Raw genomic sequence first — 17,448 nt, forward strand, 5'->3', positions numbered from 1 at the left:
ATGTTTATACAGGGAGGAGGCCAGGGTACTCGTGGCTGCTCGAGGTTAGCGGGTCACATCATTTTTAAGATAGACATGGTGAGGATAAGAATTCAGAGTTCGTTGTAGCACATCCGGGAGGTATCTTGGTTTCGGTATCGCTTCTGGAGGTGGCATGGGCTTGTCACTGGTTATCGTTTGCCGGATGGCCAGCAATATAGCACAAAAGGGACTAATCACAGAAAAAAACTGAAGCGAAAAAAACACAAGGAGGTTAAACCTTTATACAACACATGCGAAGGAAATCATAAATGGACCGCATATTGATAAGATCGCGGGTCCCCAACACATCTCTCACAAGAACAAAGGGTTGTCTAGCTCGGGCCTCAAGGGTATCCAATAGTAGTGCTCTGGAGGTGTCATTATCTGGGCATTGCCAAACTACGTGGTCGATGTCGTTATAACCGGAACCGCACTTAGTACAAACATTGCTCAGCGCGAAGTTCATCCTGTGTAAATGCACGTCTAACGAGTCATGGTTGGACATATTTAAGTCTTGAAATCAAACGAATGAAATTTCGACTTACATCCAAACCATATCACCACACTCGCAAAGAAACATTAGGAATAATGGAATGTAAACACTAGAGTGGGTCATCGTTTATATGGAAAAATGAGAAATTTAATGGTATCCCATCAGATCAAAGCAAATAAGTCTGCAAAATTTGGGCACGATCGGTTATGTCTACGTTTTGCGCAACGCGTTTGAAGTTTGTATGGGATTTTACATGGGAAAACACACTTTTTCGCATTTCTCTCGAATTTTTCTTAAACCATGTAACCGATAGAATGAAAACATACCCTAGGATGTCCTGAAAAACTTTGTCGAAGACCGCGAAGTGATCTGATGCTTATGAAAAAAGTTATAGCGTTGGCATTGTTAGGCGAAACAGCATGATTTTGTTGCTATTGTTATTCCTTTACATGTTAAAACATAAACACGTGCATGCAGTTCGTTGGTTATAACTATTTTCACAAGCATCGGATCGCTTTGCGGTCTTCAACAAAGTTTTTCAGCACAGGCTATCATTTTACAGTATCGGTTAAAAAGTTCACACAAACTTTTTCAACTTATGACAAAAATGCAAAAAAAAGTATGTTTGCCCATACAAAATCCCATACAAATTTCAATTGCAATGCGCAAAGTGTAGACGCAACCGATCGTGCTCAAATTTTGCACAGATACTCAGGACCCGAAACGGAAACAAAAAAGCTTTGATCTGAGAAAATGGTTCCGCTGACCCACACTAGCGACCATCGTCTCAGCTGACCATCTCGCCAATCATTTTGCCAACTTTGAAGAGATCTCTGGCGAACAAATTGGAAAAATATCATCTTGTGCGATTCTTCTATCATAGAACTCGCCTTCCTGAGCGTTCACCTTTGCAAGAGAGTCCGCTTTATCATTGCCATAAATTGAGTAATGTGAGGGGACCCATACAAAGGTAATCTTGTATGATCTTTCGACCAGTGGACCCACCTGCTCCTTTATTTTTGTAAGAAAGTAAGATGGATGTTTTACAGGTTTCATCGACCGGAATGCCTCAATAAAGGCGTTCTTGATGGAGTTCCATTGATCTTCTACGCGTCCACCTTCCGGAACATCTGCAGCACGGTTCTCTAGATCCTCGACAAAGGACCTTTTCACCCCAGTGTCTTCCAATCGGCGTGTGTTGAACAGGCGCTTGATTGTCTCCTCCTGTCGATGGTTCCTAGCAATACGCAGCTGGATCTAACCGATTAGGAGATGATGGTCGAACGCAATGTCGGCACTAAGTTTGTTCCGCACATTAAGATTTTCGCATTTCCGGCTGATGCAGATGTGGTCGATTTCATTGCCCGTGAAGCCATCCGTGATGCATAGTCCGAGTTGTCGAAACCAACCTTCGCGTTGAAGTCACTCATGAGGATCTTTATATCACCTCTTGGAATATTATCCACGACAGCATTCAGTTGACAGTAAAAGTTCTCTGTATCTTGCAATTCGGCAGCATCGATTGGCGCGAAACATTGGATGTTGATGTTTCGAACCCGTGCAAGTTTCTTATTTTATTTTAATTTTCCACGTAACAAGCCCTACCACATAGTTTCTTAGCTTTTTTCTACCCATTTGATTGAAACTAATTTATTTTTTCAGCTCATTCGATCCTTTAGATGACATAGTTTGGCATTCCATAAAAACGAATGCAGTAAGTAGGACATTCGTTTGCTTAACGTCTGTTGCTACCTGTGTTGTTGTGAAATTGGTAACAAAATTGATCAAATATTTCAGTGAAAATCACTTAAACCAATTGAGAAATATATTTTCTTATCGATACAGTAACTTTTATTATGTTTGGAAATTGGAATTTTTTTCTTTTCTATAAGGCCGATGCAAATATTTAATTTGTTTATGTCACCCCCCCCCCTCCCCCCTTCAAATATCCGAAAATATTGAAGGGGCGAAAAAAAAACATGGTGGAAAATAACACCATTTGCAATAGATAAATTGTTTTCAAGCAACAATTTTTCAATAGTCGAAAAATATTTTTTCAATAGTGTGTATAATTTTAAATTTTTCAATAGTTTTTTTTTTCGTTTGTTCCTTATTATTTCCCCCCCTCGTAACCAATGAGAGGTCTCGGACATAAAAGAAAAATAATATTTGCATCGGTCTAATGCTACGTTTTTGACCACTTTGTGCAACTTAAAATTTTATAGAGCCCTATTTTTAAACTTTTACAAGAAACATCACCTAAATTGGTATTCTTTACTTTGATATAATGTTTACTTTGAGATCTAAAATAAACTTTTTTGGATATTGTGCTCAAATTGAAATGGCAGTCAATCATTAGTGTATTTATATTTTCTGAAACAGTCTATAGTTTAGAAAATACAATGTCCAACAAGTCAGTATTTTAGATAGTGTTTAATGTGCAATTTACCCGCTGCAGCGCGCTGCAATTCGTCAGCGTTTTTCAGGAATTCCTTCAGGAATGCTTCAAGGTTTTGTTAAAAATATATTGTAAGTGTCTCTTATACATTCCTCTATGCAATTTAATATACATTTTCCCCATAATTTTTGACATCAAGGATTTCTCTAAGGAATTATTAACAAATTTCTCAAACGAATCCATGAGAAATCCCTTAAGGGATATTCTCAAAAATTCCTCTAATGATTCTTTTTCATAAATTTGCAACTATTACAGTGACCCCACAATTTATGAATCGGCAAAAATGACCACAGTTTATGGATCACTCCATTTGATCAACACGGTGATTCATAAATAGTGTACAAAATTTAAGGTGATTCATCGGTGTGGGGTCACTGTACATCAAGATTTTTGTTTTCAGAAATATCTTGTACTGATTTATTCAAGGATAACTTAAGTTAACTTCCATGAATCTTTTTAAATTTAAAGTTTCTCCAAGTATTCGATCAAATATTGATCTAAGAATCACTTCAAAAATTGCTCACAGAGTTCCTTCTGAAATTTCTCAAAGGTTTCTTCAGAAATTCCTACTTTATTTCCTTGGGCGTCCTCGCGTCTGGCGATATACAAATATGTAGGTACTAAATGGTCATCGGAAGAGGAAGCTTTTGGTTAAAAACTGTCGAAGTGCTCAGAACTGAGAAGTAGGCTTTGTCCCAGTTAGGAAATTATGCCAATTGCTTTAGAAATTCTTGTACTTAATTCCTTTAGGTACTCCTCTCAGGGAACTTCAGAAACTCCACCAAGGATTTCATCAGAACTTTTCTCATGAATTCTTCCAAGCTTTCCTCCAAAGTTTACTTTAAAATTGCCTTAGTGACTATTTCGACTTCGGCACCTTCTTCAAGGATTATTTCAGGAATTCCTTCAAGAATTCCTTTAGAAATTGCTACAAGGATTCCTTTAGGAACTCCTCCAAGAAGTCCTTAAGAGCTACTTTTAAAAACTCCTTTAGGCAATGCACTATGCATTCTTAAGGGGTTTCCTAAGATTCTTTTTGGAATATCCTCTTAGATTCTTTTGAAAATTTATACAAGTTTTTCTTTAAAAAAATCTTCAGAAACTTTCCAAATCTCTCAAGAATTTTGTTTGAACCACGACGTTTTTTTCATGACGGTTCGCTGGCTATAATGAGTCATCCGATGTGGAACGAGCAACGACGACTGCCTAGCTTCCGTTCTCGTCGTCGACTTTTCTGTTCGGACGGCGACGATTTTCAGCCCTGCAGTGCATAGCATAGCCCTCTTGACACCACCAAAAATGGTCGCCTAACATGTCCTTCTGCAACGTCTAGTGTTGAGTAGCAAAACCGTTGGCTGCGTGATTCATATTGGATGATGATGAGTAATGTCATGTCCCGTTTCGGGCATTTAAGGAATTCTTTGGTACGACAACACAACGTAACACCAAATCAAGCTTATATCACATATTTTGTATTCTTCAACTCATCATTGCCTACAAAACAGAAAAAAGACCACACTTGTTTATAATATTATTAGGTAAAGGTTTCAGTATTCTACCCTGCTTGCTTAGCGGCTTAGGTTCAAAACGTCGAATACCAAAACGCGGACAAGACGTCGAAAATGTGCAGTCGTCAAATGAAGTTTTGGACAACATAAAAACCTGTCCACGTTAGATTTCGGATACCAAATGGTTCGTGCCACAAATTCAGTGGCAAAACATGCAAATTTTTGTGCTTCCTGTTCAATTAGGTCATAACCTAGATAACAAACACTTATTTGAAGTTTGTAACATCTTATTTGAGAGGTTTCGTAGGTTTCAGGTGTCCGAAATTTAACACGAAAAGGTTTAATTTAAAACAAACGTCGAATTGAGTAATTGAAGTCCCCAGTTTGTGAAATTTGTTAGTTTTGTTGAACAAAAAAGATCTAAATTTCCATTCTTCTATTTACTTTGTCAATTTTATTTAAAAAATGCGCATTGGCAAAGTTGCGCTTCCTCAGCTGTTCTGCAATTCGTTTCTCGACATCAAACCTCAAAATTTCATCGTTTTCTTGCAACTTCGGTTCTAACGTTATAATTTTTCATTTCCAACATCCTCTTGACGTCTTGGTTTACGACGATTCGTCACCTGACCTTACCCAGTTACCGGATGGCAGGACGGGTTGACCGTGTTTACAATTTTATTCAGTCTTGTTGACGATGATTGTGGAACCTGCTGCTGGGAAGTGATCAACAAGATCATATAGCGTAGTCTGCATATCGGAGCATTATTGGCAAAGAAATTACTATGAAGAATTACGTTATGAAGAATGGCTTCCCAACTATCTGCCAGTCCCTCTGCCTAAGGACCGAACAATTCTGATAACGATTTAATTTTTCGAAATCGTTAATTTGCAATAAATGAATGTTATAGGTTTAGGGGTATTACCATGGATATTACCAAACCCAATTTAAAATACAGTGTAATGAATTTGGTGTTTACCGTGCATACTTTGAACAAATGGCACTGAAAATGATCTCCAATCATACACAAAAACACATGATTTACTTTTACGTACGTTATCCGGAAACGCTTGGTACAAGTTATAACGCATAATGCTTTTCGCTCGGAGATTTAATGATGATTACCGTGAAGAAAAAAAACGAATAGACAAACGAGACTTGCAGATTATGTGCTGATTTGAGTTTAGAGGATTATTTATTGCACTTCATAAAGTAAACTATGTTTCTGCCTTCTCTTTCAGCCTGCCTGGCGTTGTATTATTAATAGGGTCAAAATATAATTACCGCTTCGGTATTGTTTGCTCATTGCACCTTCAGACACTCATTTACCTAAACCTGGCGAAATGCCGTACTAAAGGAAAGTGACGAATAATGTGAGTTTCAATGTTTACTACTGAGCATTGCACGGCGAAGCAATCATACCAGGCGGCAGGTACAGGATTAGTTTTGCCTCATCGTCGTCAGTGTGATTACCAGTGCTAGACTAGTTTAATGATTTAATTGTGGAAATAGCCAACAAAGTTTATCATTTCTCTTTTACTGCCGCAGGGACAGGCAATCTGCGTGAGCATTACATGTTGTACCGTTTGTATGTTGCTCAAAAAAGTGGGTGGTCTTGCGATTGGTAAACGAATTCATGACTAACTTTTACCTGTGCTCGATAATTTCAGTGTTTGACATGTTTTTGTCAAAGAAATAGTTGAGATTGATGCATTTTATGGCAACGAAACAAAGGCACTTGCATTAAGACGAATAAAGTAGGTACGTGGAAAGAGATGATCACTAAGAGAAACGGGGGGAAGCGAAAATAGAAGGAGAAGTGACGAAAAGAGAATGAGCACAATCAACAACTGTCGAGACATCCTTATGAGCTTCGTCCTAATTATTTCAGGCGCACCACTCACATGGATGGGTTTTTAGTTTTTTTGGTGCGATTTAGCGGTTTCGATCTCTGTATGATTCCGCATATCCGCAACTTGAAGGGTAGGAGGGAATGTTTCAATCTAAGACAGCGGGTAATATTTCAGCACGCGATAGAACAAAAAAGAGCTTCGAAGTATAAACACCAAATAAAGGTTCCCAAACATTTCCACACACCTAGACTGCTTTAGAAATTATGAATACACTAACGATTGACTAAGACTTCTGGGCCTAACCGCCAAAAAGCCACTAAATCACAAGCAATATGATATAGGGTGACGATGGATATTATCGGCACGTTTGTTTTCTTCGTCATGGGAGGTTCTTGTCGGCCAAACTTCCTGAAACTTGATGGAATAATGCAGCTTGGCTGGGAAGGATTTGAGGCTTTGAGTTCAACAGCTTAAAAAAAACTTTGAGTTCAACAGCTTAAAAAAAATCATGACGAAGAGAACAAAACTGCTGAAAATACCCAATTTCCCCTATATTGTTAAAATATTGTTTGACTGATAGAGTACAAAAAGATCGGGAACCTCTACTTTATTCTATAGCAGCGTTTCTCTAACTATGAGTCGCGACCCACTGGTGGGTCGCGGGCTGATTTTTATGGGTCGCGAAGTCTTTATTAATTTATGTCGAATGCTATTGCTAACCATTTTCTAATTATCAAGTACTCCCTTAGAGAATCCCTTTCTGGAAGAATTATTTCTACAATTTCGGGTTTTCCTTAATTCTGTTCAAAATATTGTATTATAAGTCTTGTCTTAAGTATATTGAATATTGAAACTACTTTCTTCGTTCTAAAATCGAGTTCTAAAACTATGAGTTTTTAATTGGAAGTTTTAAGATTAGGGTAAAATTTTAGATTTTACATGTGTTCTGATAAAAAAAATGAATTCAAGTTGTTGCTTGCAGTTAGCATTTTCTGTTAGACGTACACGCCAATTTAAGAAGTTCAAATATAAAAAATAGAAATGCCAAAGCTCAGAACAGCAGAAAATTACCAAACTTCGACAAGAAACCTTACCTTCAGTAAAGCTAAACTTGTTTGAAATTCCGATAAATGTCGATAATTTGAGCTTTAACGAAACAACCGAAAAGTGATTTCAATAAAAATGGTAATAAAATAAATGTGTATGAAGGATATCATTAACCCTCAAGAGGATACCTTAAATGAAGGTCCGTTTTGGGACCCTGGGGTCCATTGGACCCCAACATATATTCTCGCGTATCTCGTGATCCTTACATTTTGAAAGGGTGATGTTTTCAGCAAAGATGTTAGGAAAGTCAAGGCCTATCTAGTGATGAACAATTTAGTTCGGGAAGTTTCCGCTAGGTGGTGCTAGTGAGCGTTGAAAAATGCTCCCGATTTACAGGATATAACGTACCTAAACAAGCGGACAAGGGCAAGACGTACCGAAACAATAGGGTAAATCGCACTGCTGTAGACGAGTAGACATACATATATGCAGTGTTGAAAAATTCATTTCGTCAAATCTAAATTCAATCACCTACAGCTCATTTTAGAAGCTGAACCTAAGAATATGGTATATGAAAAACTTGTGCGGCTTGACCACTTTTGCAAGAAAGTCACGGAAAAACTGCTATTTTTCGAATATTTAAGGTAAATGTCACGGACTACCTTCGAAAAATGCCAATGATATTCACGGTGAATATCATTTGGCATTTTTCACAGGTAGTCCGTGACATTTACCTGAAATATTCGAAAAATAGCGGTTTTTCCGTGACTTTCTTGCAAAACTGGTCTAGCTGCACAAGTTTTTCATATATCATATTCTCAGGTTTAGCTTCTAAAATGAGCTGTAGGTGGTTGAATTTAGATATGACGAAATGAAATTTTCAGCACTGCATATATGTCCAGCGGGTCAAAAGGGGTTATTCAAATATTACGTAACGCAAAGGAGTGGGAGGTGGTCTAGCGCTGTGTTACGTTTCATTCAAAATTTTCCATACAAAAGTTGTTGCACGGAGAAGGGAGGAGCCCTTAAGTTGTCAAATTTTGCGTTTCGTAATATTTGAATAAACCCAAGAGGAATCAGAGACAAACAGACGTAACACTATTAAAATTTAAATCTCATATATCTCAGGATCCTGATTACTTATATAGTTGATGTCTTCGGCAAAGTTGTTTGGTTGGTCAAGAACATATAGATTATGGACCGTTTGATTCGATATTCCACCAGCAATTTTTTTATCTCATAATATCTCAGGATCCTGATTTCTTAGAAAAATGGTGTCTTAGTTGTTGGGTAGGTCAAAAATGTTCAGTTGATGAGCCATTTGATACGAACTCTCCTATTGGGAGACGCTGGTGCGGGATGCTTATTATTTATAGAGATGGTGTCTACAGCTGTTATTTGGCAGGACATGGACCTACCGAATATAGACACTATAGAATCTACAGACTTGGGGAGAAATAGTTGAATTACGCAATTTTAGAGTGTTTTATAGTGAATTTAGTGTGTACTAATAGAAAATGACGTCACACAACCCACAGTCGTTATCGTTCCGTAAATCTCGTTTGGCTAAACGAATTGATAGATCGCTTGGTTAGGGGCCATCCATAAATGGCGTAGCATTTTTTGACGATTTTTGACACCCCCCTTCTTCCCCTATTTTCCCATATCTAATACATGGCTCGTAGCATAATCAGAGACTCTCCCCACCACCCTAAAATGCCACTTCATCTATGGACGGCCCCTTACAGTTGTCTGCACCTTGGAAAGCATATGGAATCTATAGTGTCCATATTACAGATTATGGGATATATACAATTATACTTTGATCATAATCTACACAATTTTCCACAGCACAGACATCAGACATCCAAGCTCAGTTTCAAAACTGTGTAAGAAATTATACGTTCATTTGAAATGGCAACACAAGTGCAACATCGTGGTGGCGCTGCTATCCCAATGTTCCCACGCTGTTGTCGGTGGTGAATATAAAACTTATGTAGATATGCGTACTCACCACTAATTGTAGCAACTTGCCGCATAGGTGACGCTAGTGTTGTCAACGCTAAAAAAATGAATCCTTGCACAGCTTTCGAGACAATTTTCTATAGGCTTGGATGTCTGTTCTCTGTGATACAAAATATATTTTCATGAAAAATCGAATAAAATGGAATGTAAATTTCAACGTGGAGGAATCCTGGAAGAAATTCCTAGGGGAATCTCAAGAGCAACTCCTAGAGGAATCCCGGGAGAAATTTCTGGAGAATCCCGGGAGAAATTCCTGAAAGAATCCTGAGAGGAATTCCTGGAGGAATGCCAGGAAGAATTCTTGGAGGAATCCCGGGAGAAATTCGTTAAGAAATACCGGTAAGAATTCCTGGAAAAATCCCAGGAGGAATTCCTGAAGCAACCCCCGAGGAATTCCTGAAGAAATCCCAGGAAGAATTTCAAGTGAATTCCCTAGAAAAACTCATGCAGGAATCCCGGGAGGGAATTCTGGAGAAAACCCGGGAGCAATTCGGAGACAAATTCCTGAAGAAATTCTGGGAGGATTTCGTGGAGGAATCTCGGGAAGCATTTGTGGAAGAATCCTTTAACGAATTCCTAGTTGAATCCCTGGTGGAATTCCTGATGTAGTTTTGGGAGTCATTCCCGGAGGGCTTTTAAGTGGATTTCCCAGATGAAATCGTAGAGGAACCTCGGGAAGAATTACTGAAAGAATCCCTGTATTAATTTCTGGAAGAATCCTGGTAGGAGTTCCTTCAGAAATTTTGGGAGGAATTCCTGGAGGTATCCGGGTGAATCAATTCTGAAGTAAATTATCCACCAAATTGGAAGTATTGGTATTGTGAACAGAATGTAATTATATTGTGTTATTCTCAAGATATTCACTTCAAAAGAAGCGTACTTATTTGAGGACGCTTGCCACTCGGTAATCTAGGATGCTGGGCATATACGAACTAATTAGCGACATTTTGCAGAAAAAATTTAAAATAACTTTCATTACCAAATAATCCTTGATGTATTGAATACTTTTGCCGAAGACACGAACTTCCTATACATTTCGAATCTCAAGATATTCAAGCTAAATTTAACATTTAATCCATAATTTGAATAAACAATGGCGCCACCTACTAGGCTAATTCCAATTCAATTTGTTCGTCACAAGATTGCCCTTGGTCTATTGAACAATTTTGTCGAAGACAGCATTATTCTAGGAAGTGACGATCACAAGATATAATCATTCGTGTCGTGGGGTCCAATGGACCCCAGGGGACCAAAATCGCCCGGTTCAACTTTGACATAAAAAATAATCTATAGTACGCCATGAAATATTTGTTATTTTTACACAAATAACTCATCGTGGTGTAGTTTGAAGGTACTGTGAAAACGGGACCGATGTGTCAATTCAAACTTTTTTGCGACCACTTCAAAGTGGCTCTGGGGTCCAATGGACCCCAGGTATCCATTAGAGGGTTAAAAATTTCAAGAGGACTCATCTGACAATAAGTTCTAAACAAAAACACAATAAACAACAAAAAATAACAATAAACAAAAATCAATGTTTGAAGACTACGTAACGTAAGTTTATCACAACCTATGAAAATGATAAAATGTATTTATTTAAAAAGGTAGTCTAAATTTGCAAATAAAAATCAAACTTATATTATAAATTTTCGTGCTGGTGGGTCGCTAAATTCTTTGAAAATCAAAAGTGGGTCGCAAGCTGAAAAAGTTTGAGAACCCCTGCTATAGACCTTTGTGCAGTCGCAGTGATGACTGAAAGGTCAGTGTTTATATGAAGTGGATATTTTATTTGAATATTATAATTTCTCTGCCATTGTGGAGTGATTTAGTTTTAATCGCGGCACAATTTGATTTGGCGCATCATGTCTAGGTCCACGTTGTTATGGTTTTCGTCTTTTTTGCGAACCAATCTCCAAACTCCACACGGTCCGGGAGGGAGGTTTGATATACGTCTTTCCTAGAGATAGCGTGAATTGCGAGCGATGGTGATTCTGATCCGATCAGAAAATGCTAATTTTGACAATTTTAATTAAGGGTGTTGCGGCGGCGCTCGTGCTGTACCGGAGGATCACGGATCTGTTCCGACTTTCCTTGCCGTAGGGTGATATCTCTCAAGTTCTCACGTAGCACTCTGACAAGTATGGTTTATGATAGGCTCGCCACGAGCATGCCAAACACGTTCTCATCGTTTTGGATCGAGTAGCTTCAATTCACGACACATCTTCGAACACGCGGCAATCGTAGAACAAGCCTCCCTGACCGTAATCGTAATGGCAATTTGTTAGTGGCAAAGCGGTATCAATCAGGACAATAGAAATAAAAGCTACATTATGGCGTAATATATTTGGAGCAAACATAAACATAAATAAATAATTGAATTTTATGCGCCTTGTCATGATGCAAGCAATTCCAAAATAATTTTTATTACGCGCGATTTTTGTTCAAATCCGTTTAATACTGATGATTTATAAATCATCGATTGGGATGTTTAGTGAATAAAATATTGCTATTCTGTATAGCCTAATCAAAAGAGCTTATTTTTCCGAGTATAACGTGATTTTATTGGATTCCAATATTTTTGTTTTGATGGTTATATTAACAAAACAGTTTAAATTTTCGTGGATAGAATGACAGTTCAATCGATAAAGTGACAGTTCGGCCCGAACGAAAAAAATTCTCCATACAAACTTTAAATGAATTTTGAAAATAGTTCTCGGACTCCAAAAGTTATAAAATTTTGGATTATTTTTGGTCGGAGAATCTGATTATGAAATAATCCGGATACCCCTTAAGAACCCAATTGAGTACGACTCTGCTGTAAAAATCATCATTTTGGAACTCGTTATTTAAATAACTAGGGTAATTCGCCAATTGTTGAACGGTTAGTACCGGCATTTTGGTTTTCGTTTGTTTTTCCGTGCATAATTCCACTTTAGTTGAAAAATATCCAGTGAACGTCTAGATCTACTTATCCCTTATACTGCCCATTGAATTTGTATTCCCTTAAATTCCATTTTCTAAGAGGAAATATAACATTTGTATGGGAAGTCTGTAACCCAAATGTTGAACGCTTCCTTAAGCTAGCTCATCCTAATGTTGGACGGTTCTCGCCAATTGTTGAACGGTTGAAGCTTTGTTCGTAATTGATGACGTATAACTCGACATCAACCTATCATTCACCTGTTTTTATTTTGGCCACCAAACCCAACATAGGCACGATAGTTACCCGATGTGGGTCCAACAGTGGTCCAACATTTGATAAAATTTGACCCGACGTTGACCCGACATACGATATTATTTCACCCTGGCGGATTTTTTTCCGGGTTTTTCGTGTTTTGTGCGCAGATAATCGACAATTCATTTAAATGGCAAGGAATCGCACATTTGAAGAGAGCTCTAGTGGACTGAAATCGTTTTAAACATGACAAAAATGGCTGAAAAGATTTGATTAGAAGCGAAAACGACAGAAGAAAAGTACTCCTGGAATCCCATGGGACCCACTCAACCCCCAAGAACACACATGGAACGACCCTGAAGTCCCTTGAAAACCCGTGGGTTGCTCCTGAGCTTCCTGGAACACCTTGAAATACTCCTTGGACCCCCTTAACACTCTGAATTCCTCTTGAACACCTCTGGAACGCCCTTGAAACCCATTGAAAACCACTAGAATCTTTCTGAACCCCTCTGGAACACCCCTAGAACATCCCTGGAACGCCCTTGAAATCCCATGCAATGCACGGTTAGGTAAAGTGAAAAAAAAAAATTCTAGCAGTCATGCTAACATCGTAGGTTATGCCAGTGTTCGACAATTGGGATGCATAATGAAAGTGTGATAAGAAAAAATATTTTTCAAATTAAATTACAATGAAAATGGGTAACTCTCGCTGAGACCATCCCACTATTTACAACACCATATCTTTAAAAATGTGTATGGTGGTGATTTTCTGAAAGTCCTCCCCAAAAAAGTTAGAAAAATGCATTGATTAACAATTTGATGGACCCCCCGTTAGTTAGAGCCACAACCATTTTTGCGGATCCCTCGATTTCGATCAATTGTAGGCTCATTTAAACCGTTATAACTCAAAAGTTTCTCTAAAAACCACCTCATAACAAAATGTTGTTGAAAAGAGGAAAGATATAGCTACTATTTACAGTTATAAAAACATAGGTCGGCCATATTGTTTTGGCCGTCATCTTGGATTTTTATACCAAAACTGTTTTTTCATCATGTTGGCAACCACCGATTTTCAAAATTATTGCGTCAATCGAAAGCGGGGACATTTTTACACAACATATCAAAAAATTAGAGATGTATCTTTTTCCTATCAAAAGTTATCTGCACTTTTGTTAATCATGACACGGTTTCTTCATACATTTCCATGCACATCGGCAACGACACCCAACAGCATCAGAGAATACGCCTGCATGTATACACAACGGCACCTGCAGCCTAATTAGGGAAATTTGGAGGATCGTTCCCGTTTTTAACTGTTTCTCAATGATGCGGACATTGCTTTTTAAAGTTTTTTGGTGTTTTGAAAAGCTTAAACTTTCAACTTTTCATTAGTGGATTCAAATTTCAAATAAATGTTCGTAAACACTGTAAAATTACGCTGCATTTATGTAAACAACCAGCACCTGACCCAGTGCGCTAAAGTGTCATGATTTACAAAAGTGCAGATAACTTTTGATAGGAAAAAGATACATCTCTAAATTTTTGATATGTTGTGTAAAAATGTCCCCGCTTTCGAAAAATTTTGAAAATCGGCGGTTGCCAACATGGTGGAAAAACAGTTTTGGTATAAAAATCCAAGATGGCGGCCAAAATCAATATGGCCGACCCAACTTTTTATAACTGTAAATAGTAGCCAGACATGGTGTGCAAATAGTGGGACGGTCTCAGCGAGAGTTACCCATGTGATTTTAAACAATGTTAAACTGTCAATGACATCCTTCCATGTCTTGTAACTATGGTGTGCCTTTGATATTTGTGGTCGATTTGCCCACAAAGCTTATTTCGTAACAGCAATTTCTTAAAATTAATCTTAAGAATTGTGCAGTTTCGTGCAGCAATATCGTGACCCACATGTATAAGCATCTACATCATAAGTTTACGTTGGATGAAAATTACTTAAGTAAGGTTTATAATAAAATATTCAGAAACTGTTCAACATTTGGGTAGTGTTCAATAATTAGCGAATTACCCTCTTACGAACTCTTACATAGTATTCTTATATTTGGCACTGCTGAAGTAAAATAAAATAAAACCTATGGGTTTTTAATATTTCATTTTTCAACAGTGTTGTCATCTACAAAGACAATTTTGTAGAAAGGTACAGTTTCACATAGATAAACATTTGCTAAAATACTGAATCATACTGCGTTCGACCGTTCGAAAGTTCGACCGGGAATTGAAACCGTTACCTTTAGCATAATCTTGATGAACATCTGTACGTTTCCCTACCTTGGCTCTCGCGACCCCCCAGTCTGTCGTCACTGCGCTTTTCGTAAAACAATTGAAGTGTGCCTGCAACCGTTTTGGGTGGGGGGGGGGGGGGGGTGGGTTTGCGAAACGAAGGTTGGGAAGCTATGGGCTATAGGAACTGAAAAAACAAGTTTTTCTGAAAATAACAAGCAAAAACTTTACAGTTTTCAGTAATACAGTATTGCTTAATCCATAGAAAATGAACCTGTCAGGAAGAGAAGTTCATATGCATATGTACGAATTCCTCCTTCAGTAGGTCATCGACGTTGCATTTTCCCACAGACGACGAATGATCCATGGCTAGATTTATTCTTCGCTGTGTTTCAATCATTCATTCTGTCCGCAGTGCAGCATCATACATCGCCACACTTGTTTCTACATCATTAAAGATAAAATATAAAACGAAATAAAGTTATAAAAAGGCTATTAACTTAACACTTTTATTCTCGTGTAATCGTAGCTCATTAACCGTCTGCGCTGCATCGAAGAGGCTTGAATTAAGACACAGCAGAAGCAGCAGCACCAGCATTAGAGCTCGCTGAAAACAGGATTCCGGCTAATCTGTCCACTGGCAACACACGACTGTAAATGATTTAAAACTTGAACTAATCGACATATTCCGTGTCCCATGATTAATGATACGAGCGCAAAAAGGCAAACTGCTATTGTGACTGGGCGACGACGACGAAGACCGCGGCGTTGTTTGGACTGATTGAGTGCTGGTGCCGAAATTTATGCGATGCAATTTCAGATCTGGCCCGGATTGCGTTCTGCACCTCGCATCTAACGCTGTCAAGGCTTCAAACTGTCTGGTCCGCGAGTTCGTCTGATTAAATGCATTAACCGTGTTTTGTGCTTTTTTATGCCGAAATCCAATAGGTATGCTGTATTAGGTATTGCCATTTAATTAGCATAATCAAATTTGCACTAGGTTGGAGGACAGGAACAAAACACATTAAATGCAACAAATTGCATCGCTGAAAATAAAATTACGTTAATACAAGGAACACCGTAGATGGAATTAAATCAAGTAGGGTGAAATTTGATTCGACTCGTTTTGAGATCTGAAAAAAAAAATGTTTTGTGGAGGACACTGCATGCAACGGAGGACAGGTGTTACACTCCCATGATCTTTCCTTTCAAATATTCACTTTAATTCACTCGAAACTCTTACGCAGTTTTACATACCGTCCACCGTTGCAACGCGGTGCTTTGGTCAGTCTAGTAAGCTTCAGCATTTCTGGAGGATTTGCTGTACGGAAATAATTCGTTTAGGTGACAGATGATGGAAGATGATCTGGGATAACACTCTGGATCACTCTGAAGTTCTCACATTCAAAATGGTTGTCTTTCTTTTGAATGAAGAAGATTACTCTTGCCTTTCACTTCTTCTGCAGCTGTTCTGTTCACCAGATCCTGACTATCATCAGGTGCAGGCAGGCGACTAACTTTTCTGGGCCCGTCTTGGTGAGTTCAGCTTCGATACCATCATACCATCATACTGCTTTGTTGGCTTTAAGCAGGTAAAAGGTTTCTTTAACTTCCCCCATTTGGATCATTACATTACCGTTCCTTGCTACACTGAAGTAGTCGTTTTCTTCGTTGCCCTGAACTCCAGATCCTGCATTCTCCACGTTATTCTAGTGGTAATCGAAGTGTTGCTTCCACCTTTCGGTCACCTCACGTCCATCCGTCAAAAAGCCCCGTCCATATTTCGGTTCGCAGCCCGAAACCTTTGCACGATGCGTTGAGCATCTGGTTGAACTACCTTGTTTCTTAAGAACGGCACAGTAGTTTCACTTCTTCACATTCTGCTTCTTCCAGGCAACACTTTTTCTTCCGAAGGAACTTCCGAAGGAAGCGGGTTTACTGTTTCCGTGACTGCTTGTATCGTACCACGTTCCACCGGGTTCCTTGCTGCAGCGTTGCCACCCGCGCTGCGTTCTTGTCCTCCAAAATCTCTCCGCTCTCCCTTTCAAACCATTCCTTCCGTCGACTGCTATCCACGTGTATCCAGTGGTGCTCTCGACTGCGTCATTGATGGTTGCATTTACTATATTCCAGCGGTCCTCTAGAGGGACCACATCAAGCTCGCCCTCATCTGGCAACGCTGTCTCGATATTCTGTGTGCATACACTGAGGCGACATCCGCAATCGCTCTAGCTTGTACCGTGGCAGTTGCCAGCACCGTACAATGTTAATGACAAAAAGTTTAGGATTAACACTAGGACAGGTCCTGACATGAATTGTATATATAGAGAAGAGAGAGCAAGAGAAAGTGAAGAGAAAGATACAAAGTAGGATGAAAGGGACGGGCCAGGGATTGAACCCATGACTTTCTGCATACGAATTAGAAGCGGTAGCCACTGTACCACCAAGCCCGTCCTGACAGTAATGTTGGAGAAGTGCCACCAATCATTCGGAACAGGGTCGATGTGCGATTCCTTCTGCTGTGGTAAAACGATAAGGGAAGCTGTATTGGAAAAGGGGCTACGCATATTGTGAATATGATTAAAATTCGAAATTCGTTGTTCGCTCCAAAAGCTCATGCTTGCTAGCA

Source organism: Aedes albopictus, chromosome 3 (genome assembly GCF_035046485.1).
Source record: "Aedes albopictus strain Foshan chromosome 3, AalbF5, whole genome shotgun sequence".
In the NCBI taxonomy this organism is placed as follows: domain Eukaryota; kingdom Metazoa; phylum Arthropoda; class Insecta; order Diptera; family Culicidae; genus Aedes; species Aedes albopictus.